General features: G+C 30.3%; 1 non-coding gene across 1 annotated transcript; it reads right to left on the bottom strand.

Moving 5' to 3' along the window:
* Positions 1 to 1,363: 1,363 nt before the first annotated feature.
* On the bottom strand, positions 1,364 to 1,470 carry LOC111902524 (small nucleolar RNA R71). The gene has a single exon (XR_002853849.1). It is a non-coding gene; the product is annotated as a small nucleolar RNA R71 (small nucleolar RNA).
* Between the last annotated feature and the right edge of the window lie 11,909 nt (positions 1,471 to 13,379).

Genomic DNA, 13,379 nt, shown 5'->3' with positions numbered 1-13,379 from the left:
TAGATAATTACCTTAGATATATCTTACATATCCCAATTATCCTTAATAATTAATTTTGTGCTTGCTTGTGTATGATCATTACATAGTAGTTCATGAATTGGTGAATATAATAGGAGATCGGATCAAGACTGCTAATTATATTAATATCGGTAACCAAATTAATAAATCCATGTTTAGAAACTATACATAGGAAAAAAGGGGGATTCAAAGCTAAACAAAAGTGTTCTCATAATGTTGACTTCAGTCGATCTTAGTTAAGCGTTTGCTTAGTTTTTAGTTAAGTGATTAGTTTAAGTTAATCTGAACTTGTAAAATTAGATAAAACCCTCAATTTAACTATTGTTGTTAGGTTAATTTTTAGTAATTGTATTATTAGCTAAATCTTATTCCATGTATTCGTTACCCAACTTACTTTACTATACTAAGAATTGCCTAGGTACACTACCTATAAGTGCATTAGTAGATAGGTACTTAGGTTCATAAACTTAAAAGTTGATAGGTACTCTTTTATGCGCATCAAGTTTTTGGCATCATTGCTGGGGAACAACTATTTCAGTTTTTAATTTAATCGATCCTTTTTGTGGGATAAAAAACCGCAAAAGTTAATTTTCTACAAAATTTATTTTTCTGATTATACAGTTCTCATGACATGAGGAACACTTCTCACGACGTGAGTTCAATACTTTTCAGTTTTTCGTTTCTTTTCTTTCAAGTTCATTTTTACGAGTTTTGTTTTTGTTTTATTTCAGTGATTTATGACCCCGAGGATCCAAAATTCCAATAATTTCACCACTTAAAAATTCAGAGTCAGTTTTCCAGAAAAAGAAGGACAAAAAGGTCGACGAGTCAAGTAGCACTTTCCGTTTTGATACATTCGAGTTCTTTGAGAAGACTCTAGATAAGAAAAGAACCGGGTACAAGCCAAAAATAGAAACTGAGGAAGATTCATGAGAATAAATAAAAAGCGAGGGAAGAGAGATGGCGTACATTACGACCATGAAAATGGAGGTGTACAAGAAGAGATTGTGAAACGAAAATGGTCCGGGTCTAGTTCCACCCGAAATTCCAGTTGCAACGAGTTTTGAGCTAAAAGGACATATCCTTTCGATGCTCAAAGACATACCATTTTTACGGGAAAGGCTATGAAGATGCATTCAAACATATTGATGAGGTCTTGGACATTGCTAATTATTTCAATGTTCCAAATGTTACAAGAGATGTAGTTTTACTAAGGATGCTTTCAGTAACCTTTACTGGAGATGCAAAAATTTGGCTGAATTCTTTAGCACCTGGAACTATAAGAACTTGGCAAAACCATCATCAAGCGTTTAGAGAGCATCTTAGTCCTCCTTCAAAAATTGCCAAACTCAAGAAAAATATTGCTAGTTTTCAACAAGAAGATGGAGAATCCTTATATGAAGCTTGGGAAATATACCAGGACCTTTTGAGATATTGTACTCAACATGGCTTGAACGTGCAACAAGAAGTCTCTATTTTCTATGATGGGGTGAATGTTACAACAAGGTAACTCCTCAATTCGCAAGGCCTAATGACAGAGAAAGATCTGACCACCATTAAAGAATTAATTGAAGAATTCGCAAAGCACTCGAGAGAATACCACAACCCATGAGAGGATGTGACTAGACATAAGGGATGTAGCGATGGAGGTTCAGAAGATTTGGCAGCTGTAATGGCGAAGTTAGAAAATATGCACCGGAAAATGACGAAATTGGATCAATCTATACATGTCCTTCGAGTTGTGTGAAAATTGCAATGGGCCAGTTAACCAAATATTGTGATTTGGATGAAAACGGGATTAGAAAAGCTCAAGTGTGTTATTCTGGTGGAGATCGATTTGATGAAGACTGGAGGAAGCCAAAGAAAGAATGGTTTCCATATAAAGAATACAAGAAGCAAAAAGAAGAAAAGTATTGGCAAACCGGACGGGGCTACTACCGAAAGGAACAACCACCACTCGAGAAGAAGATGGATTTTGAGTCAATGCTTAATATGTTTATGGAAGACTCAAAAAACGACATGATGCTACAGATGTGACTATTAGAAATCACCAATCTTCCATCAAAAACATCGAGACTCAACTCAGGCACTTGACAACACTCGTTAATGAAAGGTTACCACCCCAAAATTTCGATCCAAAATTACAACCACATGTCATGGCCATAACCAATAAAGAAGGCCCTCATTCAGAGCCTATAGTGATCCATAAGATTCGAGGAATCCAAAGAAAGAATGGTTTCCATATAAAGAATACAAGAAGAAAAAAGAAGAAAAGTATCGGCAAACCAGACGAGGCTACTATCAAAAGGAACAATCACCACCTGAGAAGAAGATGGATTTTGATACAATACTTAATAGGTTTTTGAAAGCCTCTAAAAATGACATGATGCTACAGATGGGAATATTAGAAATCACCAAGCTTCCAATAAAAACATTGAGACTCAACTCGGGCACTTAACTACACTCATTAACGAAAGGTTACCACCCAGAAATTCCGATCCAAAACTACAACCACATGTCATGGCCATAACCACTAAAGAAGACCCTCATTCAGTTCTCAAGACATGAGGAGCAACCTCTCACATCGTGGGCTCATTTTGAACAAAAAATTTCATTTGTTAAACTGTATCAACCTCTGTTACCTTTTCCTTCTCGAGCAAGGGCACATCCATTGGAGCAAGAGAACAATAGATTTATCAAGAAATTTAACAGTATTCCAATTAATACCCAATTTATTGAATCGTTAGCGAAAATGCCTGAATACGCAAAATTTCTTCGAGATCTTCTTGACACTCACCAACAATTAGAAAATCTTCCAAGGGTATTCTTAATGAACAATGTTCAGCGGTAACCATGGAAGGCATACCAACGAAGATGGGAGATCCATGACGCCTTACACTACCATGTGAATTTGGAAATTCCATGAAAACAATTTCCTTAGGGGATTCTGGAACTGGCATTAACTTAATGCCTTATTCATGTTATCAAAAGCTAGAACTTCTAGAATTGAAGACTACAAGGATGGTGATCCACATGGCAAATCCTTCGGTAACTTATCCTCGAGGAATAGTATAACATTTATTGGTAAAAATTGAGAAATTTATTTTTCCAATTGACTTTGTAGTTATAGACATGAAGAAGATGAGGATGTACCTATTATTCTTGGACAACTATTACTTAACACTTCTAGGGCCTTCGTTATTATTTGTGAATCAACGTTTACTTTAAGAGTGGGAAAAGAAGAAATGACATTTGGGGTTGAAGAAGGGTTAGAGAAGTCTAAGACTCAATATGAAGTGTTCTTTATAGATGACGACAATTACCTTGAAGAGTTAGAGAAGTTAATTGAAGAAGAGGTCCAAACAAGAGAAAAGCTAAAAGAAGAAGTCAAGCTCACTAAGCCAAGAGCCTCGATCTCAATGCTCTTTGAAGTCTTTGCGACAATCAAATGAAAAAAGAAAATTCAAAGAAAGCATACATAAGACGAGTTTAAGCTTACAAGAGGAGATGGAAAGAGAAAAAGGAGAAGAGGGAGATTCCACTTTCAACTTATCCAACGTAGAGTGGGAAGGAGTCTGGATCACGATTCCTAAAAAAGAAACGCTTCTCGGGAGGCAACCCGAGCTCGGTTTGCATTTTCTTTTCCTTTTCTTTTAGTTAGTTTTTTTTTTATTCTAGTTTTTAGTTTTTATTCTTGGTTATTTTTGGTGTGTTTTAGTGTGTCTTTTTATTGTTTTATTTGGATTGTTTGAAATGATGTAACCGAATGTTTGTGTGTTTTCTTGCAACCAAATGTTTGTTCGTTTTCGCAGAGTTAATAGAATATCGAGAAAAAGAGAGCAGAGATAGTTAGAGTTTTAAAACCAAAGACCACACCTTTTAATAAGTGTGGGGGTGAGAATCGTGTGCGAAAAGAGATAAGAAAAGAGAGAGTTACAAAAAATATGGGTTTTAAAATAAGTTTTAATGACTTGCGAGGGCAACAGAAGTTTACATGCAATGAAGACTAATTGAAGAATTGCAATTTGTTTTGGCCCAGTTCTCATGACGTGAGATTTCTCCTTCATGTCGTGAGCCTAATGTAATCACGATTTAGAAGTCTTTTGTTCCGGACTCATGTCGTGACTTTCTATTCTCACAACATGAGGTTTTCGATATCGTGTTTCTGCTCTTTCTTTCAACCATAAAACGCGGTGCATGCTTTCCCACATTATGATGCATTACTTTGAAGATTTTGTGCGCTACAGTTGTTGAAGATGCAAGTCTTTGGTTTACATTTTTATTCGGCACATTCATGAGTAGCTGCAAAAGTCTAGTTCTAGCTAATTATTTAAGATGTTCAAGTTTTCCACAACAATCAGAATTCGATTTCCCCACTATTACCACAGGGGAGTATGTTCTTTTTTCTCATTTTTATTTGCATTCATTATTTTAGCATACAATGAGGGCATTGTTCATTGTATGAAATAAGTGTGGGGTAGGGGGTCAAAAAAAGATAATCAAGCATGAGATTAATTAAAAAAATGCTAGAAACTTAAAAAATAAAATTAATAGGCTTGCAAAAATAGTCTAATAAATCAAGTCATTTTTGAAATTTTAATATTATTGCATATGGGCTATTTTGCTAGTATTGTGTGGGACGATTTGATGAAAACCCTAAGATTTGGTTGAGCAAATATGTTATATTATATTTGTGGCTTCCCAGTCTTAGTTAAATTGTGGGACAAAAACGAAAACATGTTTAGTTTGAGGGACATAAAACGTTTAGCATCGTGTACCAGAAATGTATCCAGGAGATCTTATGTAGTCATTTCACTTTAGACTAATACGTTTAACCAATAATGGTTGAAGTTAAGTTTCTTTGCTTAAGCATATGTTTTTCTTTTAGGATTTTTAGTTTTTGAGTGAAAAAAGTGAGTTGTAAAAAAAAGAAAAAAAAGGAAAGAATAGAAAAGAAAAAAAAAGGTTGCAAAGTTTGAGTGAATAAAAGTCTACAAAGTTATGAAGACCAAGAAATATTATGAAACAAAGTTCAAAAAGTTCAAGTTATTGAAGACTCAAAGTTGAAGAAAGTTGAAGAATAAGGAAAATTTTCCATGTTATTGTTATTGTAATATTTCTTTCTAGGTTATTTTTCCATATGTATGCTTGGGAGCTTAACCAAAAATACCTTGAGGTTAAGAAAGATTTCTAGGGATGGATTCGGAGGGATGCATAAAATGATTTTTGTACAAAATAAATGGGAAATGTTTAAGAGGATCGTAAGTATTTAGGGTTGGGAGGTAACTAGGATTTAGACACAAATACATGCATTGAAGTAAGCCATAATTAGTGGGTTCTGTTCGGATTGTTTTGTGTGATATTGGTGGGATGGTTCTTTGTGATGTATTAAAAAGATCAGTTTTGCTTGAGGGCAAGCAAAAGGCAAGTGTACGGTATTTTGATATTTCCATATTTAAACACATTTTAGGCATTATTTTAATATATTTTAAGCTATAATTTGGTTAAATGCATAGATATTTGGTACTTATTGAGTTTAATTACATTTTGCAGCCAAAAAAGACATTGTTGAAGAAAAGGACCAAAACTGAACAAAACTTGGAATTTGGAGGACCGAAACTAAAAATAGAGAAGAAATCGTAGCCTTCCTTTGTAACAAGATGCGATTAGATGCGATCCTATGAGCATCATTGTGATCCATTGTGAAAGCAACGTCATTGCGACCAGACGAGAGGAGATCAGAAAAAAGTGAAAGTTGATGCGATTGGATGCGAAAGTGATAGTCATTGCGATAGGATGAATGGATGCGAAAGTAGGATCATGGCGATAGGATGCAAACGAGTTTTCGTTGGGAAAGGGGCTATAGACTGCAATCAGTTCCGATTGGAAGCTTTCGGAATTGGGGCGTTGTAATAGAGCTCACGACATGAGAACTATAAGCCCAGGACGTGAGAACTATTATTCTAGAAGATAACTACACAGAGAGCAAGTTTCCTTGTTAAACACGAATTATACTGATCTTACGACGTGAGACCCTAATTCTCACAACGTGAGATACATTATAGGGAAACTATAAATACCCCTTTACATATTTGATTTGAAGGAGGTTGGATTGAATATTCTGGAGAGATAGTTGAAATCAGAAGCCAAAAACCTGCGAGATTTAATCATTCGAAGAAGAATTCGATTCAAGATTAATAGTTGAAGATTACACATTACATTCGGTTTGCAATAGATTAATCATGTCTAATTCTTATGTGTTTTTGTGTTTATTTTCTGCCATGAGTATCTAATCATTTGGTTTTCGTTTAGTGTAGATGAACCCTAATACTATGCTAGAGTTCTTTGATTTATATGGATCTTATGAAGTTGGTTTAAGCTTGTGTTTGATTATCATTACCTAGCATGTTAAAGTTTAAATATTTGTTGTTGTACTTTAAGTTAAGTTTAGTTTAATGATCATTTGAATTGCATGAACTTGTTTACCTAGTAGTTTATGATCATTAAATTTATAGAGTTAGGACTAATCAAATCTTAGATTAAGTAATAGAGATAACAACTTTAATTGTGTTTGAGAACATAATTTGATCATAATTGTGTTTGGTAATTTGTCTTGATCATAGATAATTATCTTAGATATATCTTAGATAGCCCAATTATCCTTAATAAGCAATTATGTGTTTGCTTGTGTATGATCATTACATGGTAGATCATGAATTGGTGAAAATATTAGGAGATTGGAACAAGATTGTTGGTTATATTAATATCGGTAACCAATTGAATAAATCCATGTTTTGAAACTATCCATAGGAAAAATAGGGATTCAAAGCTAAACAGAAATTCTTATAACATTTAATTATAAACTAGCAGGAATCGGTGGCGCCTTTGGCGCTAGACTGGATGAGTATTGCTTAAATGTTGATAAAAAAACTTAAAAGATGCAGGAAAAGTATATTACAAATCGATATATTCTTTGGTTTTTATTTGTTGGACTTGCTTTTATTTTTGTGTTTTGTATTACTTTTTTTTTCATGAAGTTAGATGTATAAGTGGTTAAGTGTGGTTGTATGTTGCAGGTTACATACATAATTGTATACATTAGCTTTTGTGTTTCATTTATTGTTACCTTCGTATGGTATTAGTAGTTATTGTTATTCTGTTTATTTATATATTCATATGGAAGCCTCCAAGTGGAAATCAAGAACCGCCTTACCGTGAGCTTTCATCATGTAAAAGGGCAACAAAAACCAGACAATAGAAAGAAAACAGAGATGAAAAAGCAAAATCCAACAAAGAGCAGCATAACTTAAAAGAAGAAGAAGCACGTACAGGTAAAACACCTAAAAAACAGAAGAATACAAACCAGGAGAAGAAGGCGCGAAAGAAAAGAGAAAGAAGATTTTGGAAGAAAGACGAAGGTCTGACCTCGAAGTGGATGTTGGGTTAATAGTCGGACACATGTGAATTAAGAGAAAAAAATTGTATTATTTGTATTATTTTAATTGAGGAATGCAACCCAGTTATATGGAAAATTATTATTTTAATTGAGGAATGCACCCGAGTTATATGAAAAATGACGTCAAGGGGTAAAGTGAAAAATCCACCCAAAAGCATGGCAATTTAGTGAATTGGGAATTAAACTGAGGCGAAAGCGAGAAGCACAAAAAGTCACTGCTCATGAAGTGGATGAGAATTAATATGTATATAATGTTACTTAACACAATTTGTTATGTTTATTATGAGATTTTATAAAAATATTATATAACAATAATATTTGTCCATATAACATGTACACAATATATAAATAACATTTATATAAACATATATCGTATATGAAGAATTCTTATTTATTTATTTATAAAAAAAATTACATTATTAACTAATGTAAGTAAGGATTTTTTGACGAAATGTTTCACGAAAAACACGGATGTTACACTAGCCATCATAACAATCATTCACATATACCTTCTCAAGGAGAGGGTCCAATGTTAAAAAGATGTAGTAGAAGCCAACAGTCAGGCTATACTTTCGCAAACTATCAATTTCTTTACGAAGTGAACCATCAAAATCAGGAGTCTCAAGTAAGGGTAGTAAGGGTAAGCTTTGAGAAGCAGTTCACAAACCTAAAGTCAAACCTATTTGAAGGTTAATTATAAGCAAACTAAGTTATTCATATAATTGTTCATTGTATTAAATGAAATGGTATGTTTGACTAAAATTAGTTAACTAGTACAATCATTTAACCACGTAAAATATTAGTGACATGTACAAATATCTAGTTACTTCTACCGATCTACGAATGATGTTTACAAAACGAAATATACTCATAAGGATTCCGAATTGCATGTTCGTATTTGTAAACATTAGGTCTCCAACTTCTTATCTATCCTTGCATCCTTCCTGTTTTGATGGAAACTCAGCCACAAACAATATTCAATACGTAATAACATAAATTGTTTGAAAATTATTTTTTTATCATACATTTTGGACAAATTTCACAAATGACCTTAATTTAAATTCGTTATTTTCCTAATATAGTCCTTGTGAATCTTTTTTTGCATGGAGAATTTATTTGGAGCAAACCTTGCATGTAAACATTTATTATCGTGGATGTCCAATTATATGAATCCGTTAAATTGAATTTTTTGGGATAAGGATCATTTCTGTCATTTTGTAAAATTTGTATAAGGACCATTTGTGAAATATTATGATATTAGTCTCACTTTTTTCTTTTTATATTTTTAGCATTCTTCTTTACATTTTTTTTTAATTTAAATTTCTTTTAAACATTTTCCTTAAATATTTTTACAACTTTGCTATTATATATTTTTTAAAAGTTAGGATTTTAGAAATTAGTTTTTTACAACATTGTTTGACATGAAATCATTTTATGAAATATATTTATTTTTTATGAAATATATTTTTTTTACATGAAATGTGATTTTGATATAAATAAAAAACTAAAATACATATATTTTAATCATCATGCAAATATATTTTATTTAATATATAATTAAATTTTAATGTCTAGAATATATCTATAATATTCAAACTACAATACATAATAATTTGAAGTGTAAAAACTTAATTGTATTACATTTTAATTTGTACATTATGTAATTTTTAAGATTTATCTTCATTTAGCATATATATATATATATATATATATATATATATATATATATATATATATATATATATATATATATATATATATATATATATATATATATGAAAAATATGTTGTGTTAATTTTAAAAAATATGTTATTATAGAAATAATAGTATGCTTCTATTTTATTTTAAAAATATAAATGTGTGATTTTGATTTTAAAGCAAATAACCATTTGAATATAATGACATTAATTCCGTTTAATTTATTTTCTAATGGAAAATAAAATTTTAAAAGGATTTAATGTCATATTGTTTCCATTTTGTTTAATTCCGTTTGTTATGACATAAATTTCGTTTAATTCGTTTTATAAAAATACATAACATATTTATATTTTATGTTAAATAAATTGAGTTAAACTGAATTAATAGCATAAATAATATATTTTGAAAAGTTTATGCGTTATTAAGTGATATTCAAAATTTGATAAACTTAAATAATTTTTAAAAATTAAATATCAAAATTTTATACCGAAACAATATAAAATTTATCATACTTATACTACTAAATCAAAACCTAAACATACTTTTATCTTTAAATCAAAATCACATACTTATATATTTAAAATAAAATAATAGCATACTATTATTTCTATAATAACATATTTTTTAAAACTAATAAACCATATTTTTTTTGTAAAAATAAATATATTTATATATCATAAATGAGACTAACTCACTTGGTAGAGACTTTGTCTCTTAGATTGGAGGTGTCGAGTGGACATTTTCGAGATAGTAACTTCTAACCACTAATTCTTCAATTTAAAAAAAAAATATAATAAAACTGTGTTTTTATACTTCAATTTTTTTAGATAAAAAAATAAACAACAAAACTATTTAATTATATATTGTAATTTGAATATTTTAGATAAAATGTAGACAACAAAAATTATTTATATATTAAATAAAATATATTTTCATGATGATTAAAATTTCTAAGTTTTATTTTTTTTTGTTTCTATAAATATTACATTTCATGTAAAAAAATATATTTCATAAAAATAACTACATTTCATATAAAAAATATTATAAAAGAATAATTTCGAAAATCCTAACCTTTAAAAAATATATAGTAACAAAGCCTTAAAAAATAAGGAAAATGTTTAAAAGAAATTTGAATTAAAAAAAATTAAAAAGGGACTGAAAATGTAAAAAAAAAGTGAGAGACTAATATCGTAATATTTCATGATGGTTATTGTGTAAAATTTTACAAGTAGTCCTTAGACAAGTTTTACAAAATGATAGAAATGATCCTTATCTAAAATTCATTCAACCTAACAGATACATCTAACAGACATCTAATATAAAGACTAGTTGCATATAATGTTTGCTCCCCAAAAGGACTATGAATGGAAAAAAAAAAAAAACAAAAAACAAAACAAAACAAAACAAACAAACAAACAAACAAACAGGTTTCATAAAGACTATTTAAGGGAAAAATGAAATTAAATTAGTACCATTTGTAAAATTTTGTCTATATTTTGTAAAACATATAGTTTACACTTCTTATTAAAATTTCCAAACTATTTTTTATGATTAATTTAAACTAGTTCTTTTGATTATTTTAGAACATGTTGTTTTTCAGACTATTTCTTTGTATAAAATTTTGAAGATTTTGATTTTTAAACAAAAATTTATAAAAATTAACTAATATACGATAACAAAACATATTTAAAATCTTGAACTCGTTTGTCAAAATCTTTATCTGACCAACTCTTTTGTTTTCTCAAACTCGTTTTCCATTTTTTCAAACTTTTTCATTGGTAAATTATTTGCGAAATGAGCATCATTTAATAATAAATACAAGCATTAAATAGGGCATTCCAAAAAGTAAGTTCGAAAATTAAATACATCTTCGACCTTTTTTGAAAATGATAGTTATTATAGAAATTTACAAAATAGGTGTTTATTATCTAACTAGGTGTGAGACCCACATATTACATGTGTTTATTTAAAAAAAATACAAAATTATAAACATTTGAAAAGTATGAACTTATAAGAAAAGTAAGAAAATATTGAATTATAAAAATTAACTTTTCAATTTAAACAAATAATTTAGATAAATAAATAAAGAAAACTAATGAATTTTTAATTTGGTAATTTTGAAATTAGAAGGAAAGTTCATTAATGAAATTGATATGCATTTATTATTGAATATAAATATTATCTATAATTTAATAAAATAAAAAAAAACAATAAAATGACATGTGAAACGAAAATTAATTTAAAATAACTATAAAATTACATGTAACAAAATTAATGAGAATGTAACATATGACAAAATGATTTTTATTTATGGAGATAGGATACATGACTTTTAACTTGAATAATTGTTTGAAGTTACAAAACATTCCATATAGCCATGTAAGTTCAAATTATGTGAATTAAGATATTAACTTTTTTTTTTTCATTTCCACCTTATTATCTCCTACTCCGGTTTACCTGTCACCTCAAGTAATTTTGATTTATATGACCATCCAACTAACAAAAACGTCAACATTTAGCCAGCTAATTTCAAAACGTCACCATTTAGTCGTATGTTAGTAATACACATGTATTGTAATAGGAACGAGGCCAATAGTTCAATTCATATCCAAATGTATAATAAAAAGTTCAATTCATATCCAAATGTATAATAAAAACCTAATGAAATCCTCATCCCCTAATTATATCAGAAATAATTTATTATTTACGTGGATTAAGGTGTTTATATGAGCTTGTTAAGAGAGTTAGATTTGTTGGCTAAGAAGGGAAAAAGAGATATTTTATGGTCCTTCATACTTCAGAAGAACATTGTCATGTAGGTTAAAGGAGATTTGAGGTTCTAGTATAAAGGGACAAATGCATAAATGGTGACAACTTCAACCTAGATTGCTAAATGGTGATGTTTGCGTAACTTGGATGATCATTTAAGTTATAAGTCATTTAGGTAACTAGAAAACCGAGAATATGAGCCCATAAGGGGGAAATGGGAACAAAAAATGAAAGTTAAGTGACTAACTTAATGCCATTTGACCTTACATGGCTAAATGATGATGCATTTGTATCTTTGATAGTCATTTAAATCGTTAAGTGACTTAATTAGGTTTTGGTTTAAAAGGTCCTTTATATTTTATTTTGACTTTCCATGGGTATAAAATCAAAATTTACTTATTTGCTATGAAGTCTCAAGACTTGTAATAACATGTAGGGATGAGATTTAGAACCGGAAAGTCGGACCGGAACCGGAACCGTTAGAACCGGAATATATAGAACCGGTTCCGGTTCCAGGTTTAAAAATTGGCTTTATCTGGGTTCCGGGTAATCCGGGTTTGGGTTCATCGGGTCCGGGTAAACCTGGTCTAAAAATCAGAACCGGTGTTTGGAACCGGAACCACTTTTAGGGCCGGATTCGGTTTTTGTGAAACGTTTAAAAGATGTATGTAACGCCCACGTTTCCAGGCTAGGCATTATCATTGATGTAATAATCTAGGTTAACCTTTGTAACTCTTTTTGGAGTATTAATGATGAAATATTTGAGTATTATGTGAATTATGTGAATTATGTGTTTATTTTCTTAATTATTATGATTTCATTAATTAAGAATAAAATAAGTGTCAAAATTAAAGTATGAGATAAGCCCTATATCTTTGCATTAAGATGCAGTGGTCGAAACAAGGATTCCGAAGATATAAAGAATGCCGAAATCCGAGTTATAACGAAGAAGTTATGACCTGTCGAAGTTTCGCGACAGAACCGACAACGCTGAATGACGTAAAAAGTGAAATTTACGTTAGAGCAATATTTCGCCTTAGTGATCTAAACGAAAGTCATAGAGTTCGTTAAACCAAGAGCGTGCATAAAAAGAATGCCCAAATTTGACTTCGTATTAGGAAGTTATGATTTTTCGAAGTTTCAACTTAGTAGTATGCAACCCAAATACTCGATTTGAGATCGAGCGGTTTTTAGCCGAAACAATCTAAACGAGAATTGAAGATCTCGTTAATTGTAGTGAAACGATGAAAAGATAGGCGAAAACGGACGTCGGATAAAGAAGTTATGATTTTATAACGGAGTTTTCCTGTCCCGGCCTACTAAAAATAAATAATAAAAATAAATTCAAAATTAGCCGACAGAGTCTAAAAGAAAGTTGTAGAGCGTAGTCTCACCTACGCGGGGATATAAAGAACGTCGAAAACGGAGTTCGTATGA

Source organism: Lactuca sativa, chromosome 6, assembly GCF_002870075.4.
Source record: "Lactuca sativa cultivar Salinas chromosome 6, Lsat_Salinas_v11, whole genome shotgun sequence".
NCBI classification, from domain to species: domain Eukaryota; kingdom Viridiplantae; phylum Streptophyta; class Magnoliopsida; order Asterales; family Asteraceae; genus Lactuca; species Lactuca sativa.
Note: the sequence above shows the minus strand (reverse complement) of the source record. Positions and strands in the feature narration are given on the sequence as shown.